The 20,056-nt window shown below is 37.7% G+C and overlaps 1 protein-coding gene across 22 annotated transcripts in view; it reads left to right on the top strand.

Annotated features, from left to right (window-relative positions):
* The first annotated feature begins 307 nt into the window (after positions 1–307).
* Positions 308–20,056, top strand: part of LOC122562121 (receptor-type tyrosine-protein phosphatase delta) — a 2,484,958-nt gene continuing 2,465,209 nt past the window's right edge. For 10 of the 22 annotated variants that reach the window (XM_087996731.1, XM_087996715.1, XM_087996708.1 and 7 more), the window contains exons 1-2: positions 309–475; positions 633–745. The gene's annotated coding sequence lies outside the window, so the exon portion shown is untranslated. Of the gene's footprint in view, positions 476–632; positions 746–20,056 lie in introns of all 22 variants that reach the window. The other 12 variants (XM_087996666.1, XM_087996678.1, XM_087996656.1 and 9 more) reach the window with 6 other exon arrangements.

Genomic DNA, 20,056 nt, shown 5'->3' with positions numbered 1-20,056 from the left:
TCCATCCTATTTCATTACCTGAACTGGGTCAACCCTAAACTACGAGAATCCTTTACTTGATTTTTTTTCTGGGAGATTGGGAAATAAAGCGCCTGGGGTTTACTTCCTCGCAGAATAGTGAGGATCGTTTATGTCTTACTTGGCATTGTGACCGTCAGGAGATAGGAAGGCGGTATGCTAGTTTTCTATCTGTGTATATGCAATCTTCCCTTTGTGGAAGCCATCAAGCGGTTCGCGCAAGAAATGCAGGTAGAGATAAGAAAGTGTGTGTCTGTGTAATGGGAGCAGCAGCTCTCGCCCATACCCACTTTCTCCTGCTCCCGTGTTACTGAGTTGGAGGGAAGCAGCGGTAACACAGACACGCTCAGTTGGTTGATGCCCACTCCCGGGTTGCTGCTGCCTCCTATCTCTCTCTGGACTGTATATATGTATGTGTGTGGGTTTGAGGAAGACGCTGCCACTCACAAACGCGCAGGTAAAGCTCCATTAGACTGACATACAGCTGTCATCCAAGACAATGTACAGATTAATTCTTAACCTGACTTCATTAGCCAAAATGATTACGTTTTAATTTCGACAGAGGGGGAAGACTGACGAGTGATGCTATGTATATATTTTCTCTTTGCTTGCAGCTAGAACGAGGCCTGCACTCGGAATTTTTTTTTCCCTGACTGAAGGAGGAGAGAAACAAATCTTTGTGTTGGCTTTCTTTCCGCAAGTGGAGCGGTATTATTGACTCAGGACAGTAAGTGCTGCGTGGTTTCTTTTGCTTCCAACAAACTTGTGTTCTGTTGCACGACTTCGCTTTTGGCGACCTGTTTGGGGAAGGGTAAAAATAAGAGACCTGTGTGAAATTTGGAGTGGTTGTTCATCCTATCGCGCGGGACCTTTTGGCAAGGGTCAACTTAAACCAGTCTTTAACTTTCCTCAAGAAATTGTGATTTTTCTTTGTGATAATTTGCAAAATTATGAGATTCCTTTAGAGATCGTGATTTAAACTGGAGTTGAACATTGGAGCGAGGAAGGTCGATTAAAAAGTTCTGTTCTGTTAAATTGAGTTGAGTCTGACAGAAGTTACTGTGGGAAGCTACATTGCTCTTGTGAGGAATTTTGCTGGTTTGTTTGCCATGGCTTCTTTTTCTTCCCTGAGAGTGTTGTTCAGGAAAGACTTCCCCACCCCCCCCCCCAAGTTCCACTGGTGGGGTTGGAGGAGTATATCCCGTGCTTTTTAACCACACTCCCGCCCCCCCCCCCCCCACCCCCCCGCCAAAAAAAAGCCTTCTACTAAACCAACCCGAAAGACAACATTTTCTGATGGAATGGTTTGTTTTCTTTGTTGCAACTGAACTGTTAGACTTTTTTTTAAATGATCGAAGTTTGCAGTGCATTCTTTTTTAAATGTGAATTTTTTTCATATTCTCCCCACCCAAAATTTGCCTCTGTTTGAAGTGATGAGTGATGTTGCTGAGTAGATCTCTCTAAATGTGAAGGCAATGGTCCGGGTTAAGTGGGTCTATGTGCAATATGAGATTGACTGCGCTGATGTGCACTGCCAACTACTGCTGCTCAAAGGATGTGTTGATGCAGCTCTTAAATGTTACTCCTTATCTTCGTCTCCCTGGTTTTTCTGGCGGAGAAACAGTTTGGTGTGTGTGTGGTGGTGGTGGTGGCGAGGGGGGGGGGGGGCGTTGGTGATTGTTGGGGGAGAACCACCATTCCGGTTTGTCGCCGAATCTGTCTGCTCGAAACCTTTCCTCCCTCCCACACCCCCAGATGCATTCCGATATTATTGCGTTCCCGAAATAGAACCGTTTCTCAAAAGTCAGTTAATACGGGCACCACAAACAGTGGCTATGTGCAACTGTATCGATGTGTGTGGCTCTACCCATTATGCTGTTCAAGGCTGCTGCAGGCATACCGAACGTTAGATTGCAATAGTTTACCAATCATTTCAGGTAAAGCAAATGTAATTAACGGTCGCGCTTCAAATGAGGAGATTCCTTCTAATTGTTCCCGTTAATTAATTAGGCACGGGCAGGATTCTATGAATAGACTCCGTAACTGGCTTCTGGGCACTGTTCAGTAACCTCCAGTCATTCACAAACTAACACACGTTAGCCGAAAATATACCGAGTGTAAGAGATTCGCTGGAGTAAGAACACACGTGTATCATCTACAGTATAACTGTCCATAAGACGTTAGTGATTACAGAATGTGAGTTAAGACTTCTCCGTCGACTTCGTCAAGATTATCGTTATGCAGCGTCAACCCACTCCCCTACGCCACCACCATCCCCCCCGCCCTCCACCCGTGCTCTATTATTAATGGATCTAATCAACAATATATCAAAGAGCATGTTTTCTGGAACATAATGGGGAGAGGGGGGCAGGTAATAAGTTGAGAAGAAAGTCAATGGAAATTCAATATCTTGTTTTGATGCTTAAAAAAAAGTATCTAACACATTACCACTTGTTTGACCTGTCTTTTAAAGTGGGGACCACAATAACTCAGTGACGTTCTGTGAATGTGGTTGGATGTAAAATTCCCTAAATTGGAGGTTTTAAATCATTTGCTGAATGAGGTGTTAATATGTTTTTTTTAATTTTAATTCAGTTTTTTTTATTTTTGTATAGTTTTGTTTTGATCTATTGTATAATATGCAAGTTCAGTCTAATGGTTTTGGTACTTTCCAATATTTCCACATCTGTTATGATGGACATTGTTTTTCTATTTTCTTAGTGAACTACCCCTCTCTGTCGACTTTGAACTAGTTCAGTGCTTCTGATACCTCATTAAACAGAATAATTATGACAGGGGCTTGTGACCTTGTACCTTCTGTGCAGTTTTCTATCCTCAGGTAGCAATGACTAAGTGGTTTCACTCCCAATAGATTGGAAGCCATTCATTTTCATTAGTCTGCAAGTCATAGAACTTCAGCAAGCCATCACACTGCTCAGAAAAAGCTGCTTTGTACATAAAGGCCTCCTTTTTGTCACTGTATCAGTCCTCACCTGGTGTTTTTCATGGGGTTCAGTCGATTCAAACAAGAATCAAATGGTAACTGGTAGCATGTTGACTTGAAAAAGGAGGTTGCTCTTTCGGATTATTGGGCAATAAAGCCTTGGAAAGAAAATGAATCAAGTTCTCACACAGCTTTAATACAGTTCTGCAAAATCAATCAAATATTTTTTCTAACAGAATTCTTCTGAGAGTGTGCTCGGTTTTTGCACGTTATAATGGAAAAATCAATGCAGTAAGAAAATTAAATTTTACTGGAAGCCCTTTAGGCAAAGTGCAATGTAAAATATATTTTGCCTTCCCTTGGGGTTCAGCTGAGAAGATAAGAGATGGAATCTAGGTTAGCTGTCAGTGCAAACGATTGTGAGAAACCAAAGATTGCTTTTCAGGCTAAGCTGTTAAATGAATTCTGTTATAGTTCCTTTAATCATGTTAAATAAGCCACTTACTCAGATAAAATCAAAGGTCAAAAGCCCTCGTCTACCCTTTTGGACTGGGTAGCAGTCAGGTTTAATACACAACTTCCAATGCTTTGTGCAGCAGAGATTCATCAGAACGAAAACTGATTTGTCAGATCTGTATGGAGCTGTGACATCTAAATCCCTGGAGAGACAGAGTGAAAGAAGCTAAAATGGAGTGGCTTTCTGATTGATCTGATCAAAGACAATGATCAAAGCTGCAAACAAACTCTTATGTAGTGATATGACATATACGTTTCATTTGGGTAACAGTCTGCTTATTGTATGTAACACCGTGTCTCCATTAGTTTTGAGGTGTGTTTACATGCAACACTACACAGTGTCATATTCATAGAATATGCACACAATAAAGTTAATGTTGTCGGATTACAGTTCTAAGAAAATGACCATTTGGAATCGATCTGTTAGAAAATTACATTCAAGAGTTGTTCAGAATTTTTTTTAATTAATCTTATTTTCCTTGTATTACCTCCCTCAATGGAGACTGTATTTGTTTGTTTCATTCTTCCTTTTCATCTTTAGCATCATAACTAGATACATTCTAGATGTATAACTAGATCGCCATAGTATCGCTATTTGTCGACGGTGAAGGCGGTGCCTTGCATTTTTAATATTGTAATGCCTAAATTCTCAATTATTGGGATGCAAAAAGCATATTTTAGAAAAGAAGTTTCTGGTTTATATCTTTCTTGATTTGTATATACTTTCTTTTACTATGACGGGAGCAGTGTAAGCACCAAGAGCTTGTGTCCTTGTTCATGTGACGGTGTCTAAAGTGTAGCCGATTTTCTTTTTCATTTTGCAAACTTCTTTTTCTTCACGTTTATCTCTGTAATGTGTTTATTTTTCACCTTGTAACTGGCCAAAATAAAAAATTCTGGGTATGAATAACCTGCTGCTGAAATGCAACAATAGCTATGTTATAATACTAGAGTTCAGCATATGTAGAAGGAGTCGCATATCCCGCTCGATTGATGAAAAAATAGTTCTTTTCACCTTTATTCCTAATTTCTTAATTGTCCCCCGTGGTTTGTATATTTCACCTCAACCATGCTTTCAATTTTATACTGAGCATTGGGCAATAAAAAAACATAACCTATAATTACTGATATCTAGTACTTTGCAGTTTTTACTGCCACCAGAAAGAAGTAACTTATTTTATTCCTTGCACTAAGTGCATAAAGGAATGATTACTGACTGAATGGAGTGAAACCATCTATCTCGAGCATATTCGATGGCTATACAAAAGGTGTCTTCTAGGGGACTTAAAGGTGTTTTTTACACTGTAGAAAATTCTTGATAGAATTTAATAATGTGGGAAGTTGCGATGTTTTCCTTCGATTAAGATTACATTGATTTAAAAATCATTTTTCACGTGCGAGCTTCCAGCCTGATATTGACATATGCCACAGTGTTAAAGTATTGAAACTTTATGGCTGTATAGCTCAAACATCTATTTTCAAGTTATGTAGCAATAAAGTCTGACTGCATGTATTAACTGAAGTGTTCAGGGATGTTGTTTTGTTTATAGCGCGTTTACTAGAATAGCAAGATTGCCCCATTGAGAATAGCTATTGGTGTATTGCCATCTGTGCATTGTGTTAAGCAAGTTGTATTGGTTGACTCAGTGTGACAATGTATTTATCATTCGAACTCTAATTAACTACAGCACCGAGCTGTATGAAATACTGTACTGTTGTAATTTTCCTTTTCCAAGACCCATAATGTATGGCAAAAGGATATGTAAATTACCAAAGATGCTCACTGGCTATGTATATTTAAATAATATCAAACAATTTTACAACTTTGAACTATAATTCATTCTTATACTTGAGCATATGAATGTTCCTTTATTGGAATGATAGCCTTTGTATATGGAGTTAAGCTACAGGTCAGTCATGATCTCATTGAATGATGGAATAGGCTTGAGGGGCTGAATGGCTGACTCCTGTTCTTCTGGTTTATTTGCTGCCAAATCACATGCTGAACATCTTACAAACTAAAATTGGCTGAAGTTTTCTGATACTAATGTGCATCATACATGCTTCCAGCATTTTTTGTTTTTTTTTAATTGGCTCAGCTAAAAGTGCAGAAAACCATCCATAGAAGATGATTTGCTGCCTCTCCCTTGAAAGCAAGCCTTTTGCTTTTTGCAATTTATTTTCTTTTGAGGCTTGCAACTGTAGAACTCGATAGCTTTATTTCTCATCTTTATTGGCAACTTGAATAGAAATATTACAAGGAAAAAATAGTACAGGTGCTGGAAAACTTAAATAAATGCAGAAAATGCTCAGTAACTCTGGAAAGAGAGTGAGAGTTAATGTTTCAGGGTCTGACCTTTTGTCAGAAATTTACTGGCATTCTCTGTGGCAGGATAAATATTCCCTGATTTTTGAAACATGTTAATCATTTTTGTAAAGCCATCTGAAATAAGCTTTACTATCTACTTCAAATGATACCATGCTATGTCCCATTATTGTTTGACGGTTTTAAACGGTGTTACATGAAAAAATATGACCTATAGCTCCAAAATTAAGTTCAAAGATCAAATATTCTTGACTTCCAAAAAAATGGATTATTTTGCTCTAAGTGGCAAAAATTTGAATAAAAATATGTTGTGAAATTCATTCAGTGTAAGAAATAAAAATCACAATTTATTTTATTTTGTCTAAAATCTCATTCTGTAATATCAAACCATTATACTGCTATATGAAAGACGGGACACATTTTACATCTGACTAGCAAATTGAATTTATAGGGCTTTATTCTGCACAGCCTGTCACTGATCTGTGCCTCAGTGTAGCTAAACAAGATGCTTTACAGAGAATATTGAGGTCAAGAATGTTCTTTAAATTCATTAACACTGTACTACTTCATTTTTGAGTACATATAGTTTAATTGAAATCCTTACCGATGCAGGAATCACAAGTTCCACAAAATATTCAACCAATGAGAATGACACTGACATGTTGAACAGCATTTTCTGATGTGGAATAAAGTGGGATTTGCCACATTGTAACATAACTGTTTGTGTTCTCTCTGCATGAAAAATTGTTCTAATCTTCGGTGCAAGCTTTATCACATCTCTTTATTTTTCTTTCTTAGAGCCTCTGACTTGACCAGTTCATGAAAGTTAATGTGATCTCTGCTTCAAATATGAGTTTTGTGGTTTACTGTTACAGTTGCTGCCACTATGGTTATTACTGTCCTGTGTTCATTTCAGAAAGTGACATTTTAACAATCTGTGAATGCATCTGTAGCTCAGTTATCTTATGTAAGTTTTCAATGTCTATTGCCACTGGAAAAGTAAATGAAATTCCACTGTAACAATATGCCACTGCAGTTTGACTGTTTTGTTAGTACTCTGGTATACCCGTGCATATAAATTATTGATTCCAAATGTATCTGTAACTTAAACATTCCATGGAAAAAATTTTGAACCAAGCTTTTCAACAAGCTCAACTCTTCAGCTGGACCAAAACATTTGCTATCGTTCAACAATTAAAAAGCTCTTATTATAGAATTTTCTAACCTTGTGATTTATCAAATCCCTTTTGGTGTTGTGTGCTTTTAAAATATAATTTCTTTTGAATGGAATTAAAAGTACACGTTAGCAGTTGACTTTTTTTAAACTGACAAATTATGTTAAAACTTTGCATGTCAATCTAAATTAGAGAATTTATTAAATTGTTGCAATTTAATAGATTTGTGAAACTGCACATTTGGTATTTAAAATTTTAATCTTTGGATATTACAATATGATTTTCTTGTCATTGCTCCATTTTACTCTTGAAGTTGCTCTAAACCAAAATGGTGTATAATTTTCTTTGGGGGACGTGGGACCTATATGGACTGAACAAGTAAATGATGATTCTTTAAGCAAATAAATTTGAAGAATTATTAAGATGTAGAGGCTGGATTTTAATCGAGAGGCAGTTTCTGTGCAGGTGCTAGACATGGGGTTGGGGTTGCAATGTTGGTTGTAAAAGTGAGGTGAGATGTTTCTGTGTGATGGGGAAACCTGAAAATGCCTAACTTCAAGGTTGCTGTTGATCCTAAACCACTAGCACTTAGATTTGTCTGGCAGACTTTGTCTTGGAAAAGCAACTTTCAGCACGAGGACAAGTCATTATAATTTGGGGAGTGGGTGGCTATTAGCAAAAGCCAAAATGATTAATAGGTCATTGCATACAAATCCATTGGGCTCTTGCGTTGTCTAAAACTACTTAGAAGTCCAAGATTTCTATCACAAAAGTGTCAAAGTTTCTTTTAATGTGGGCCTCCAATGTAATGAGCCACAAATGAGAACAAGATAAGCTTTGTTCCTTTGCAGGGGCAAACCAAGTTTTCACCTGACAGTAAATATTTATCATTATGATAAATATACGTAATTTGTTATTTTGTGATTTTGAATTTAAAATAGAGGAATAAAGTTGATGGTCAGTTCAATGAAAGTTTAGTTTTCGGAGAAGGTCACAAGGCTTTTGGACAATGACCGAAACACATCATTGCTAAGAATATGACTCCAATTAAGTCCCTCATGAAGTCCTCTAGTGTTAATGGATAAAGTGTTTGTATGGTTGGGGTTATAACAGAGCAATATTAAAGTAATTAATTCAATTTAGCCTTCAAAAGTGCAAATTCAGTCTTTTTATTCAGAAGAATCTAGAGTTCAACTCAAACGTTAGAACAGTTTTCTGAAGAGGACCTTTTTTTCAGTTCAGGGGAAGCAATGCATCAGAAATAGTTATTAGTCTGGGATGCTTTGAAGTGAGAGAGTTGTATAGTTACATAGCACGGAAAGAGACCCTTCAATTCAACTCATCCACGCTAACCAGATATCTGAAATGAACCTACTCCCATTTGCCAGCATTTGGCCCATATCCCTCTAAACCCTTCCTAGTCATCTACCAATCCAGAGATGGCCCTTAAATCTGACAACTCATTCTATACATGCACCAAATTTTGTGTGAAAAAGTTGCCTCTTAGGTTCCTTTTAAATCTTTCCCTGCTCACCTTAAACCTATACTCTATAGTTTTGGACTCCCCTACCCTGGGAAAAAAAACTTTGGCTATTCACACTAGCCATGCCCTTCATGATTTTTAAAATCTTTATAAGGTCACCCCTCAGCCTCTGATGCTCCAGGGATAATAGCCCCAACCAATTCAACCTCTCCCTGTAGCTCAAAATCTTCAACTTTGCAACATTCTTACAAATCACTTTTGCATCCTTTCAAGTTTAACAGCACCCTTCCTCGAGCAGAGAGACCAGAATTGCATGCAGTATTCCAAAAGCGGCCAAACCAATGTCCTGTGCAGCTGCAACATGACCTCTTAATTCCTATACTGAATGTACTGATCAATAAAAGCCAATGTACCAAATGCCTTCTTCACAACCCTGTCAACCTTTGACTCCACCTTCAAGACACTATAAATCTGCACCCCCAAGGTCTCTCTGTTTGGCAACACTCCCCAGGACTCTACCAGCAACTATATAAGTCCTGCCATGATTTGTGTGACCAAAACGCAACATCTCACATTTAACTAAATTAAACTCCATCTGTCATTTCTCAGCCCATTGGCCCATCTGATCAAGGTCCCATTGTAGTCTGAGTAACCTTCTTCACTGTCCAGTGCATCACCAATTTTGGTGTCATCTGCAAACTTACTAACTATTCCTCCTATATTCACATCCAAATCATTTATATAAATGACAAAAAGTAGTGGACCCAGCACCAATCCTTGCAACACACCATTGGTCACAGGCTTCCAATCTTAATAACAAACCTTCACCACCACCTTCTGTCTCCTACTTTAAGCTAATTTTGTATCCAAATGGCTGGCTCTCCCTGTATTCCATGTGATTGAATCTTGCTAACCAAACTGCCATGCAGAACATCTTGAATGCCTTGCTGAAGTCCTTTTCAACACCGTCCATCACTCCACCTTAATCAATCTTCTTTGTCCCTTCTTAAAAAAACCAAGTTATTGAGACGCGATTTCTCATGCACAGAGCCATGTTGACTATTTCACATCAATCTTTATCTTTCCAAATATATGTAAATCCTGTCCCTCAGAATCGCCTCCAACAACTTACCCACCACTGTCATCAGGCTCACTGCCCTATAGTTCCCTGGCTTTTCCTTACCATCTTTCTTAAATAATGGCAAAACGATATCCAACCTCCAATCTGCCGGCATCTCACCTGAGGATAATACCGATAAAAAAATCTCAGCAAGGGGTCCTGCAAACACTTCCCTAGCTTCTGTCAAAGTTCTGGGATACACCTGATCAGATCTCAGCGATGTGTCCAGCTTAATGTGTTTTAACGCATCCAGCTCTACCTCTGTAACATGGACTCTTTTCAAATATCATCACTTATTTCACTTAATTGGAGACTGACACTACTGTAATGAGGGTCATATATTATATTATATTGGATTCTCTAATCTGTGTGGAAACAGGCCCTTCAGCCCAACAAGTCCACACCAGCCCTCCAAAGAGTATCCCACCCAGACCCATTTCCCTCTGACTAATGCACTTAACACTATAGGCAATTTAGCATGGCCAATTCACCTGGCCTGCACATCTTTGGAATGGGGGAGGAAACCGGAGCACCCGAAGGAAACCCAAGCAGACATGGAGAGAATGTGCAAACTCCAATCAAACAGTCGTCCAAGGCTGGAATCGAACCTGTGACCCTGGTGCTGTGAGGCAGCAGTGCCAACCACTGAGCCACCGTGCCACCCTTGGAATTTATACTTTAGGTTCCAAATGAAGATGTTTTTGCGGTTGACAGCAAGACATCAGAACAGTGTGTTGCCTCCTGGCTGCCAGGGTATGAGAGGATGCAGAATATTCTCAAAGGGGAGAGTGACCAGTAGGAGGACATTACACACATTGGTACCAATGACATAGGAAGTGAAAGCATGAGATCCTGAAGAAAGAATACAGCAAATTAAACAGGAGGTTTAAAAAGTCAGTCCTCAAATGTGGCAATATCTTGATTACTCCCGGTGCCATGTGCTAGTAAGAGTAGGAATAGAAGTATAAAACATGTTTAGAAAAAAAACTTGATATCATTAAAACTGGAAGTTTATGGCTGCAGAAGTGGAAAGGAATTGTTAAACAATGGCTGTCTGCACAATTCATGAAAAAGAGACTGGACAGTACTATTGAAGTTCTGTTTTTTTAAAAAGCTAACAATTAAATTTCACTAGGATTCATATCGTGGATGATGCTGGAGTTGATGTAATGATGAGGTAGGCAGTAGCATTGCAGTAATATCACTGGACAGGTAACCAGAATCCCAGGTTAATATTCTGGGGACATTTGAATCTTACCACGGAGGATGGAGAAATTTAAGTTGACTCCAATCTGGAATTAAAAGCAAGTCCAATCGCAACCAAACCATTGTTGTAAAATTTCATTTGGTTCACTAATATCATTTTAGGGAAGGAAATCTACTACCTTCACCTGGCCTGGCTTACAGATCTACAGCAATGTGGTTGAATCTTAACTGCGCTCTTGGCAATTGGGGATGAGTGAAAATGTTAGTCTAAACAGTCATATCCACATCCCATGAATGAATACAGGGAAAATAAAAGTTGAGAAAAAGTTTGAAACTTTGTTTTGATGTTTGTGTTAAGATCTTTCTAATTGTAGTGGCTTTGTTTTTTTATATTATAAATTTATGTTCTGTTAGTTAAGATCATTTCCAACCTTGTTTGAAAATGTTTGTGACTAACAACCACAACAAACAAAAATAAACTTACAATCAGATTTCATTCTCAGACCTCATTTGTCCAGTATTATCATCAGCTGGGATCAGAACACTGTAAGTTTACATAGAACAATCTATGACCCATCTAGAAATTAGGCCATATTCCTCTAAGATTTACATTGATAGGGTTTCCATTCAACCTGATTATATTTTCCAAAAAGTGGACAAATTTCTATTTTAAAATCAGTTAGAAGAACAAAATGTATCCAATGAATCAATAAACTCTTTGTTTCATTGAATAAAGTGTTTATCCATGAACATAGGAGATTTGTGTTTCAGATCTTCTGACGCTGCTGCAGTTGAAATTCTTGTTTGACAGAATAATATTTTTGAAACTGGACTAGAAAGGAGTTCCACAGATGTCTCAACATCTTCAGTGTTGTCATCAATGACATGGTATGGTGAAGTTTAGAGAGGTTTTTGGTTTCCACTTTTGTTGGGACAGCAGAAATTCCACCCCTTCACCTCACAAGGCTGTAGACTAAGGAAGTGTAAGCTTTAAGTCATTTCAATTCAAAATCACAAAGTGAAATAAATACAGAATAATGGTTTAAAGAGAGAAATTATTACTTTGTGTCTGTTACTTTAAAAGCTATTTTATATTTCCATGAGTAACTAATATCCAATGGAATGAATAATTAAGACATGCTACTCTTCCAGCTCAGCGAGCAAACCTACATCCCCATCCTACACTGTCAAAGATTCAAAGTTAACTAGACTATGAATATAGACACTCTGATAATTTTCTGGGGACCTAGGTTCAATTCCTGCCATAGCAGGTGGTGGAATTTCAGCTCAACAACCTGGAATTAAGAATCTAATGATGGCCATGAAAGCATTGTCAATTGTTTGAAAGTAAAAGCGTTTTGCTCACTGATACTCTTTAGGGATGAAAACTGCCGTCCTTACCTGGTCTCGTCTACATATGACTCCAGGCGAACAGCAATGTGGTTCACTCTCAACTGTCCTCTGGGTGATCAGGGATGGCCAATAAATGCTGACCCAGCTAGTGATGCCCACATCCCGTGAATGAATAAAAAGAATTGAGGACACTTAAAATACAGCACAGCTCCTTGTGTAACTGTGCATATGCAAATAACAGAAGTTTATTTTGCTCCTAAGTAGTAGTGAGTGCTGAGGTCTCACCATTTACTACTTGTACAATACTGGACTATTACATTCTTGCTCAGATGCACTCTGGCAGTTTTCTAAAATGTTAATCATGAATGTGTGTGGGGACGATTTTGTCAGTAGGCAGTTTGACGTTTTTGAGACATTGTGACTGTGTGTAACCGTATCCTTGACTGCACTCTGTTCAGGTGAAGTATTGGGAGAATCCAATCAGAAGCATGACCTGGCTGACCATGTCCCTTCCATGCAGAAATATCCAAAATCAATAATAGTGCATCTACTATGGCTGGTAGCAACTAACTACATGAAATGACAATTATACCTGAGTAATTTAGTAAAATATTCATGGAAAATCCATGTAAAAGCTGAGCTTAATTCCTGCAAATACTATTGTTTTTAAATAAACATTAGTCTCAGTTAATCACAGTACTGAGTACTGTGTAGTTCTTGCAGACCAATGAGCTGTATCACACAAAGGTAGAACTTGCTCATTGTTCATCTCCCCTGCTATGGAGGGAGCACCATATGGAAAGTTAAAGGACATCAGACTAAATTTAAAGCAAACCCAAGTAGCTTTTGCATTTCTCTAAGGAGAATTGACAGAAAATGTGGAACATCTGCTACCTGTGGTTCTGACATGCTAATGAAGACAAGAAGGGCGCAAAATAACATGTTTCTTGCTAAAAGTAAAGGTGTTGTTTATCAGGTAACTGTGGATTTGTCCTGATTTGTAAAGTATCAGAAGAGGGAAGTAACAAAGAAATGGTGTGAAACTGACAGTCTAATTGCACCTTATAAAAGAGAGAATTGAAATGATCAACAATTTCCTTTCTTTGAATTCCCTATATTTATGTTCTGCCAGGCTGCACATCAGATAGCACGAGTGACTTGTATTGCACAGGTATCTTTCACTTCTTTTCCTCTTGTGTTCTTTTGAAAAAAATACATTTTCACTTGATTTAAAATCAGGATAAACTATTGTGTAAGATTGCCACCAATCTGGTTAAGATTAGTACCTACCTCTGTGAAATTGTGAATGTAAGCATTCATTGCAGTGCAAAGACAGCATTGTATATATTGTTTCTTGTTTCTTATTGAAGTCCTGTACATTACTAGGACCATCACATTCCAATATCAATCTATAACATTGTTCTTTTACAGATAATGTTTGCAATATGGTTACCCTATCGTGGTGTAGTTGTCGGCATTGAGAGTTCAATTTTCCTTTTTAATGTTTAAGTTTAGTTTACTTGATTTAGTTGGTTATGGTATACTAAAATTTTCCAAGAACATGATAATCGCAAATATGTAAGTAAGTGTCTTGCAATTGGATGAAAATCAGCAGGGTTGAGGTGATTTCCTTTTTGAGAGGTTTTAAGTTGAACTAAAAAACTTGGTAAAAGGGCAGTAAGTTTGCATTATGCATATCCTATAGATATCTTGTTGGAGAATGGGCTAGGTCACCTCCCCCCTGTTGTGAGAGTTCATAATGGGTTTGCGAGATGAAGAATGGATTTGATTTGCACAATCTTCTGCAACTGGAAAAATTTTGTTAAACTTGAAAGGGTTCAGAAAATATTTACAAGGATGTTGCCGGGTTTGGAAGATTTGACCGACATGGAGAGGCTGCATAGGCTGGGAGCATCAGAAGCTGAGGGGTGGCCTTATAAAGGTTGGATGGATAGGGTGGATAACCAAGGTCTTTTTCTATGATTAAGGGTGTCCAAAGCTAGAGACTGTAGTTTAAGGTGAGAGGGGAAAGATTCAAAAGGCACTCAAGAGGCAACATTGTCACAGAGGATGGATATATGAAACAATGCCAAAGGAAGTAGTGGAGGCTGGTACAATTACAACATCTAAAAGACATCTGAATGGGCATATGAATAGGAATGGGTTAGAGGGATATGGGTTAAATGCTGACAAATGGGACTACATTAATTGAGGATATTTGGCCCGCATGAACGAGTTAGACTAAAGGGTATGTTTCCATGCTGTACAGCTGCATGACTTTATGACTCGACATGGAATCATGCTTCTGAATTGTTCATCCAGTGATGTTATCCTTTTTAAAATTTACTATTGTTCAGGAGACAATTGTGGGGTGTAATTTGTACTCTGTTTCTTGTTTCTTTGAAAGCCACTTGGAACACATTGTATAAAGTAAAATGACAATCCTGCCAGTGATAATCTAAATAATTAGACAAAAAATAACTTAAATCCTTTCTTGTATCTAGAAGTGTAGTTAAGTTCAAGTAAGAAGAACTTGTTGAAATGGGTAAATGTGCAAAGATTTTTTCCTCAGAGGAGGTATGTAAATTTGAAAAGCTGAAATATGGTAGATAAGGAAGAATGGTAACTCCTTTTACGAGAAAAGAATTGAGAAGGTAGGCAGAAGTGACATTGGGTAGGGAAGCAGAAATGATGCTTACAATGTGTTTCATTGCCACCTTAATCATGGAACCTCTGATTTAGAACCTATCATAATACATCAGCATTGTTATTCCATCACCTCAAAAACTGTCTGCGATATACTGCTCCTAAAAAAATTAGTTGTGTTGTCAGGCTAAAATTAAAGACTAGTCTGGAAAAGCAGCTGCTCCAGACTACATAGACACCTTTATCTAAAGTTTTAACATTTCAAATAGAGGTTCTGATGAGTATATAAGTGTTTCTTTGACATTGTAAAATGCAAATTGTAAGTGCTTTATTAATTCTGGGCCTGGCTGCTAGATGGAGCTTTACACTACAGGATGATATTCCAAATTGAGATGTACATTGCTCATCAATGCATAATAGTGTATAATTGATGGCAATGGCGATCTAGTCCATAAATCAGTCTCCTGTAAGTAGCATTGTCTGCTCTGATGATTTTAGCCTGTGCTTAGGTGAATCTTAAAAGGAAATGAGCTGAATGCACTGCGCAAAACTTAAAAATGAAATTCAACTTAGCCTATATAAAATCGGAAACCTAGCTTTACTGGGCAAAATATCAGGATTATTTTGCTAGCCAGCTACCAACATTTACGTATACTATCTATATTTTTTCATTCCAACTGTTTAGTTTCCATTGTGGTCATTTGACACAGAGATCTGCAAAATCTGTGTATAGTCGGTTCTGCTATAATTCATGTCTGTTCAATGCAAATTAGCTTTAACACGATTGAAGAATTTAAACCATTATTTATGGAATGCAAACCTTCCTTACCTGTATTGGCTATAACATGATTCCAGCCCCATTAGTTTAAATGACATGGCTATTGCATGATTTTCTAAAAACGTGAGATTGCATGAGAACAGAACTATTGTGTTGTATCAGAACGGACTATATGCATTTTTTTTTCTTTGACAATTGCAAGCACTTGGACTGTCATAATGTTTTCATCCAGGAGTGGTGGTCTCCACCCAGCTAGGCGGTTGTCTTTGGTGGAAGCTCCTGGCCTGGTACTCTAGTGGCTGAGGATGGCAGTCTTATCCCAACTGCATCTACAGGGTATTCCATCATTCCTTAATCACATTTTCCTGAGCCCAGGAGCCGTTAACTGAACTGTGATGAACCCTGTCTTAATTTTACTTTTTCAAAATTATGGATCACTCTGTCATTGTTGTAGGCACCCTGGTGGAGCAACTGTATTTTGAATGTAAAAGTACACATGACAATAAATTCTATTTTAAATTCTATTCGAAATTCTATTTTATTCTGAACATCCACCTGGTGCAAAGCACTGATCTGTTCAAAATCGAGTTTGACAGTTTTCTGAACAAGGATTTATTTTGAAACTCATGAGAACTTTGGATTTAACACATTTTTGTGTCTGTTTTAGATGAATAATGAGGTTCTAATGTATTTAAGTAGGGGTATAGTGATGTAATGGTGACTTTACTGAACTAGCAATCCACAGACGCGACCCTTGATATGGAGATATTTGTTCAAAATAAATTGAGCGGGCAGTGAATTTAAATTCAAATGAATCAAATAAATCTGGAATATAAAGCCATCAATGGTTACTATGAACCTACTGATTAGTCGTAAAATCCAATTTTCAAAAAAAACAACTTGCTGTCTTGCCATAGTCTGGCCATACATATCGCTCCAGAACTACAGCAATTGTTTAATTGCCCTGTGAAATAGACTAGCAAACCACTCAGTCAAGTGAGTAGTAGAAGATCATAAGATAAAAGGGAGGGAGGAACATTAAAAAAAATCAGCTGTCAATCCAGGAATTGGATGACTTGCATCTATGCAACTTTGTCCTTTAATGGGTGAAATTGTGGCTGTGGTAATGATTATAATTTTGCAACATTTCCTAGATTCAGAAGAAGTCCCAGTGGTTTGGAAGACCACAGTTCTAATTTAAGAAATGAAGGAGATGGAAGGCTGAAACTGGAAGCTTGTTTCTTTAAAATCTGTACTTAGGAAAAGAGCTGGACTTAATTATTCAGGTCTAGAGTAGAGTGGTGCTGGAAAAGCACGGCAGGTCAGGCAGCATCCGAGGAGCAGGAAAATCGACGTTTCGGGCAAAAGCCCTTCATCAAGAACATTCATCAGCATCTGCAGTCCTTGTTTTTACCTACTTAATTATTCAGGTGATGGTTGTGACAGGATATTTTGCAAATCAAAACACTATCAGGCAAATTAGTTTGTGAAAGTAAAGTCATCTAAATCATTTTGTTATTTAAGGATTTAATAAGCAACAATAAATAAAGGGAACCAGTAGATGTGTATTGGATTTTACTTTTGCCTGATGTAATATGTGATTCAAGTGGCTTTCATGGAAACCAGAAAGAATAGAATACAGATACCAGTAAATACCATTGTTTTTGGACTTCCAGAAGACAGTCAATAAGATGCCACATAAACGGTTACTGCACAAGATGAGTACGTTAGGGTGGTGCTATAGTAGCATGGAGAGAAGATTGGCTAACTAACAGGAAATTGAGATTCAGGGTAAATGGGTCATTTTCAGGTCAGCAAAATGGAACTGATGGAATGATGCAGGAACTAGCACTGGATCTCAACTACTTGGATGAAGGAGCTAATGTTGTTGCCTCCAAATTCACAGATGATACATACTGAGGAAACTACACTGTGAGGAGGTTGCAAACAATCTGCAGAGCTCAGTGACTGGGCAAATTTCTCAGATGGAATGAAGTGTGAAAATTATAAGGTTCTCTAATTTGACAGGGAGAATGGAAAAGCAGGATATTATTTTATTGGAGAAACTAGAGAATGTTGGACTACATTATGTCCTTTACAGATGTTGCAAACCTGAACTGCAAATTTACTTGATGTATAGGGGAGTTTCTGATCACAGAGAAAGGGCATTATAAGTCCAATATTCATTCTGAAGAACAAATAGAAATTTCACTATTATTTCTGGAAGAGAAATGGGAATTTCACTATTAATTAAAGCCTAGCTGTAATTCTGTCCACAGTAATTTTCCATTTTTTAACTTGAACATTATTTCATAAACTAGAAAGTAATTGTTTGAAGTTGTGTGTTTTAGTTCAATGTTATTTGAACAGATTTTACGTGGTCCTCCTGCTCTCAAACCCTTCTTTTTTGTTTCTGCCCCTGCGTTTGGTCCTGAAGTACCCTGACCTCCTTTCAGTTTCAATGTTTGGCCACATGCCCTCTTGACAACTCACACACCCCACCTCACAACTCCCTACCTCCTAACATTTATGTTTCTGTTCTTGGTTTTAAAACTCTCTGTTGTCCACTCTTCCTGGCTCCCATTCTGAGTTTACACTGAAATTCTGGCTTCAACCAGTGGCAGCAATTGGTCAATGAACATGGATCTGGGCTTGAGTTCGAACTGCATGGATCAACTTCTGCCACTAGATGGGGCCTGGTCAATTAAAACTTCAGCAGATGCGTAATTTTCACATTGAATTTATAAATAAAAGAAAGTAAATTTATCTTGTTTTAAGTGTTATCTTACTACGTATGTGGCCATTTTGAATGTGCACCATTCAACTGAATATTTTGGAGCTGATTTCTTCTAAGCAAGGATTTGAAGGATCGGATATGTTTATTTTGTTTTGATGGATTTTATTTTGCCACCTTTTCAGACAGGAGTGCACAGCATTGCACATTTTAGTCTGTATGTTTGTTTTTCTTGAGCACAAAATGTCTGAAAGAACCTAACTTGACTTTTAATATGAATTTCTATGGTAACCTTTAAATCCTTATAGCTGCTTCAGTTTAAAGTTGTGATTTGCAACAATGTAACCACAACTTTGAAATGATCAGATTGTGAGCTTTTACTCAATATCTATCAAGAAAAGTTTTATTTTATAGCTTCTAGTTTCAGCATTTAGCTGAAATTTTACAAGTAGATGACATTTTATTACCATAAACCTTCCCCACATAAGTTGATCCCAGCTTAAGATGGTTCCTGAAAGGTTGATCAGGTTGTTCTGTTGGGATGCAATTACAAGAGATGTTCCTTGGATGCATTATGCATTTACCTTGGAGTGTGATTCCAAATCAAATATATTTTAAAATCTATGACACCAGATCATTTGATAATTTTTCAGTGTTCCGGATTGCCTCAGTGTATCTCAAGCGCAAACCACAATCCAAACTGTGTGCAGATAAAAACAAAATCAAAACTTGGGAACAAAAGTATCATTTCATAGCAAGACGATGATGAACATAACTTGAAATTGTAAGAAGTTAATGAGCTTACTTAAAATTACTAGATTTGACTGTGTCATAATTTAACTGTGAAGAATGCACCAAAAACATGCTTTGCTTCTCTACAAGCTTTCAGAAGATGCATACAATCCCAATTAGACCTCCAAGATGACCTGTTTTCTTGACTTACAGTAATGAGTGACAATACTACTAATTCTCTGGAACTCATTGCCACAGAAGGCTGAGTGTATTTAAGACAGATTGTTAATTTACGAAGGGGATCAAAGATTATGGGAGAAGGTAGGAGAATGGAGTTGAGGTGCATATCACCATTGAATTTTGGAATAGACTTGATGGCCCAAATGGCCTAATTAGGGCAAAGACAATTTACACTGGTTTTTGTCATTATCAGAAGTAACTGTATTTATTATAACACAATTATTCTTTGCCAAATGGCAATGGTGAGAAAGAATTCCTAATCTACTCTGAGATTTAATGTCTATGGTTTTAGAAACTCCAAATATATGTATGCACACACACACATGCATGCACACACAGTTAGTATTAACACAGACAAAAGGCAAGTGTTTTGATGCAAATATTCGACACGGGAGAAAATATAGATCTGAAAATAAAGTCTAAAGATTAGAAGTCTAGATCACAAATGTGTCTCAGTTCATTTTGATTTTAGCAATGCTGACACACTGTTCTCTGTAACGTGATGGTCACTCTTCACTTCGATAGTTGATCTGGTCAACCTCGGTCTTTATTTGCTGCAATTATTTCCTTCATCTTCCTTGTGTTCTTGTTACATGCTCTGACTGGGAGAAGAGGGGAGAGGCATATTGTCAGTTTGCTGACCTGGAGGTCTCTGACTGTTCTGCACTTACAGATTTATGGCAAACTGCAGCTGAACAATATAAGAGATGTAATTGGGCAGTTTCCCCTCGACTTAAACTGCTGTTTTGACTCAACTGTGTATCAGTCTCTCTACTCTATTCCAA

Source organism: Chiloscyllium plagiosum, unplaced genomic scaffold (assembly GCF_037043375.1).
Source record: "Chiloscyllium plagiosum isolate Xiang-an unplaced genomic scaffold, Cpla_swu_hap1 HiC_scaffold_2, whole genome shotgun sequence".
In the NCBI taxonomy this organism is placed as follows: Eukaryota; Metazoa; Chordata; class Chondrichthyes; order Orectolobiformes; family Hemiscylliidae; genus Chiloscyllium; species Chiloscyllium plagiosum.
This window is presented reverse-complemented; position numbering and strand designations above follow the sequence as displayed.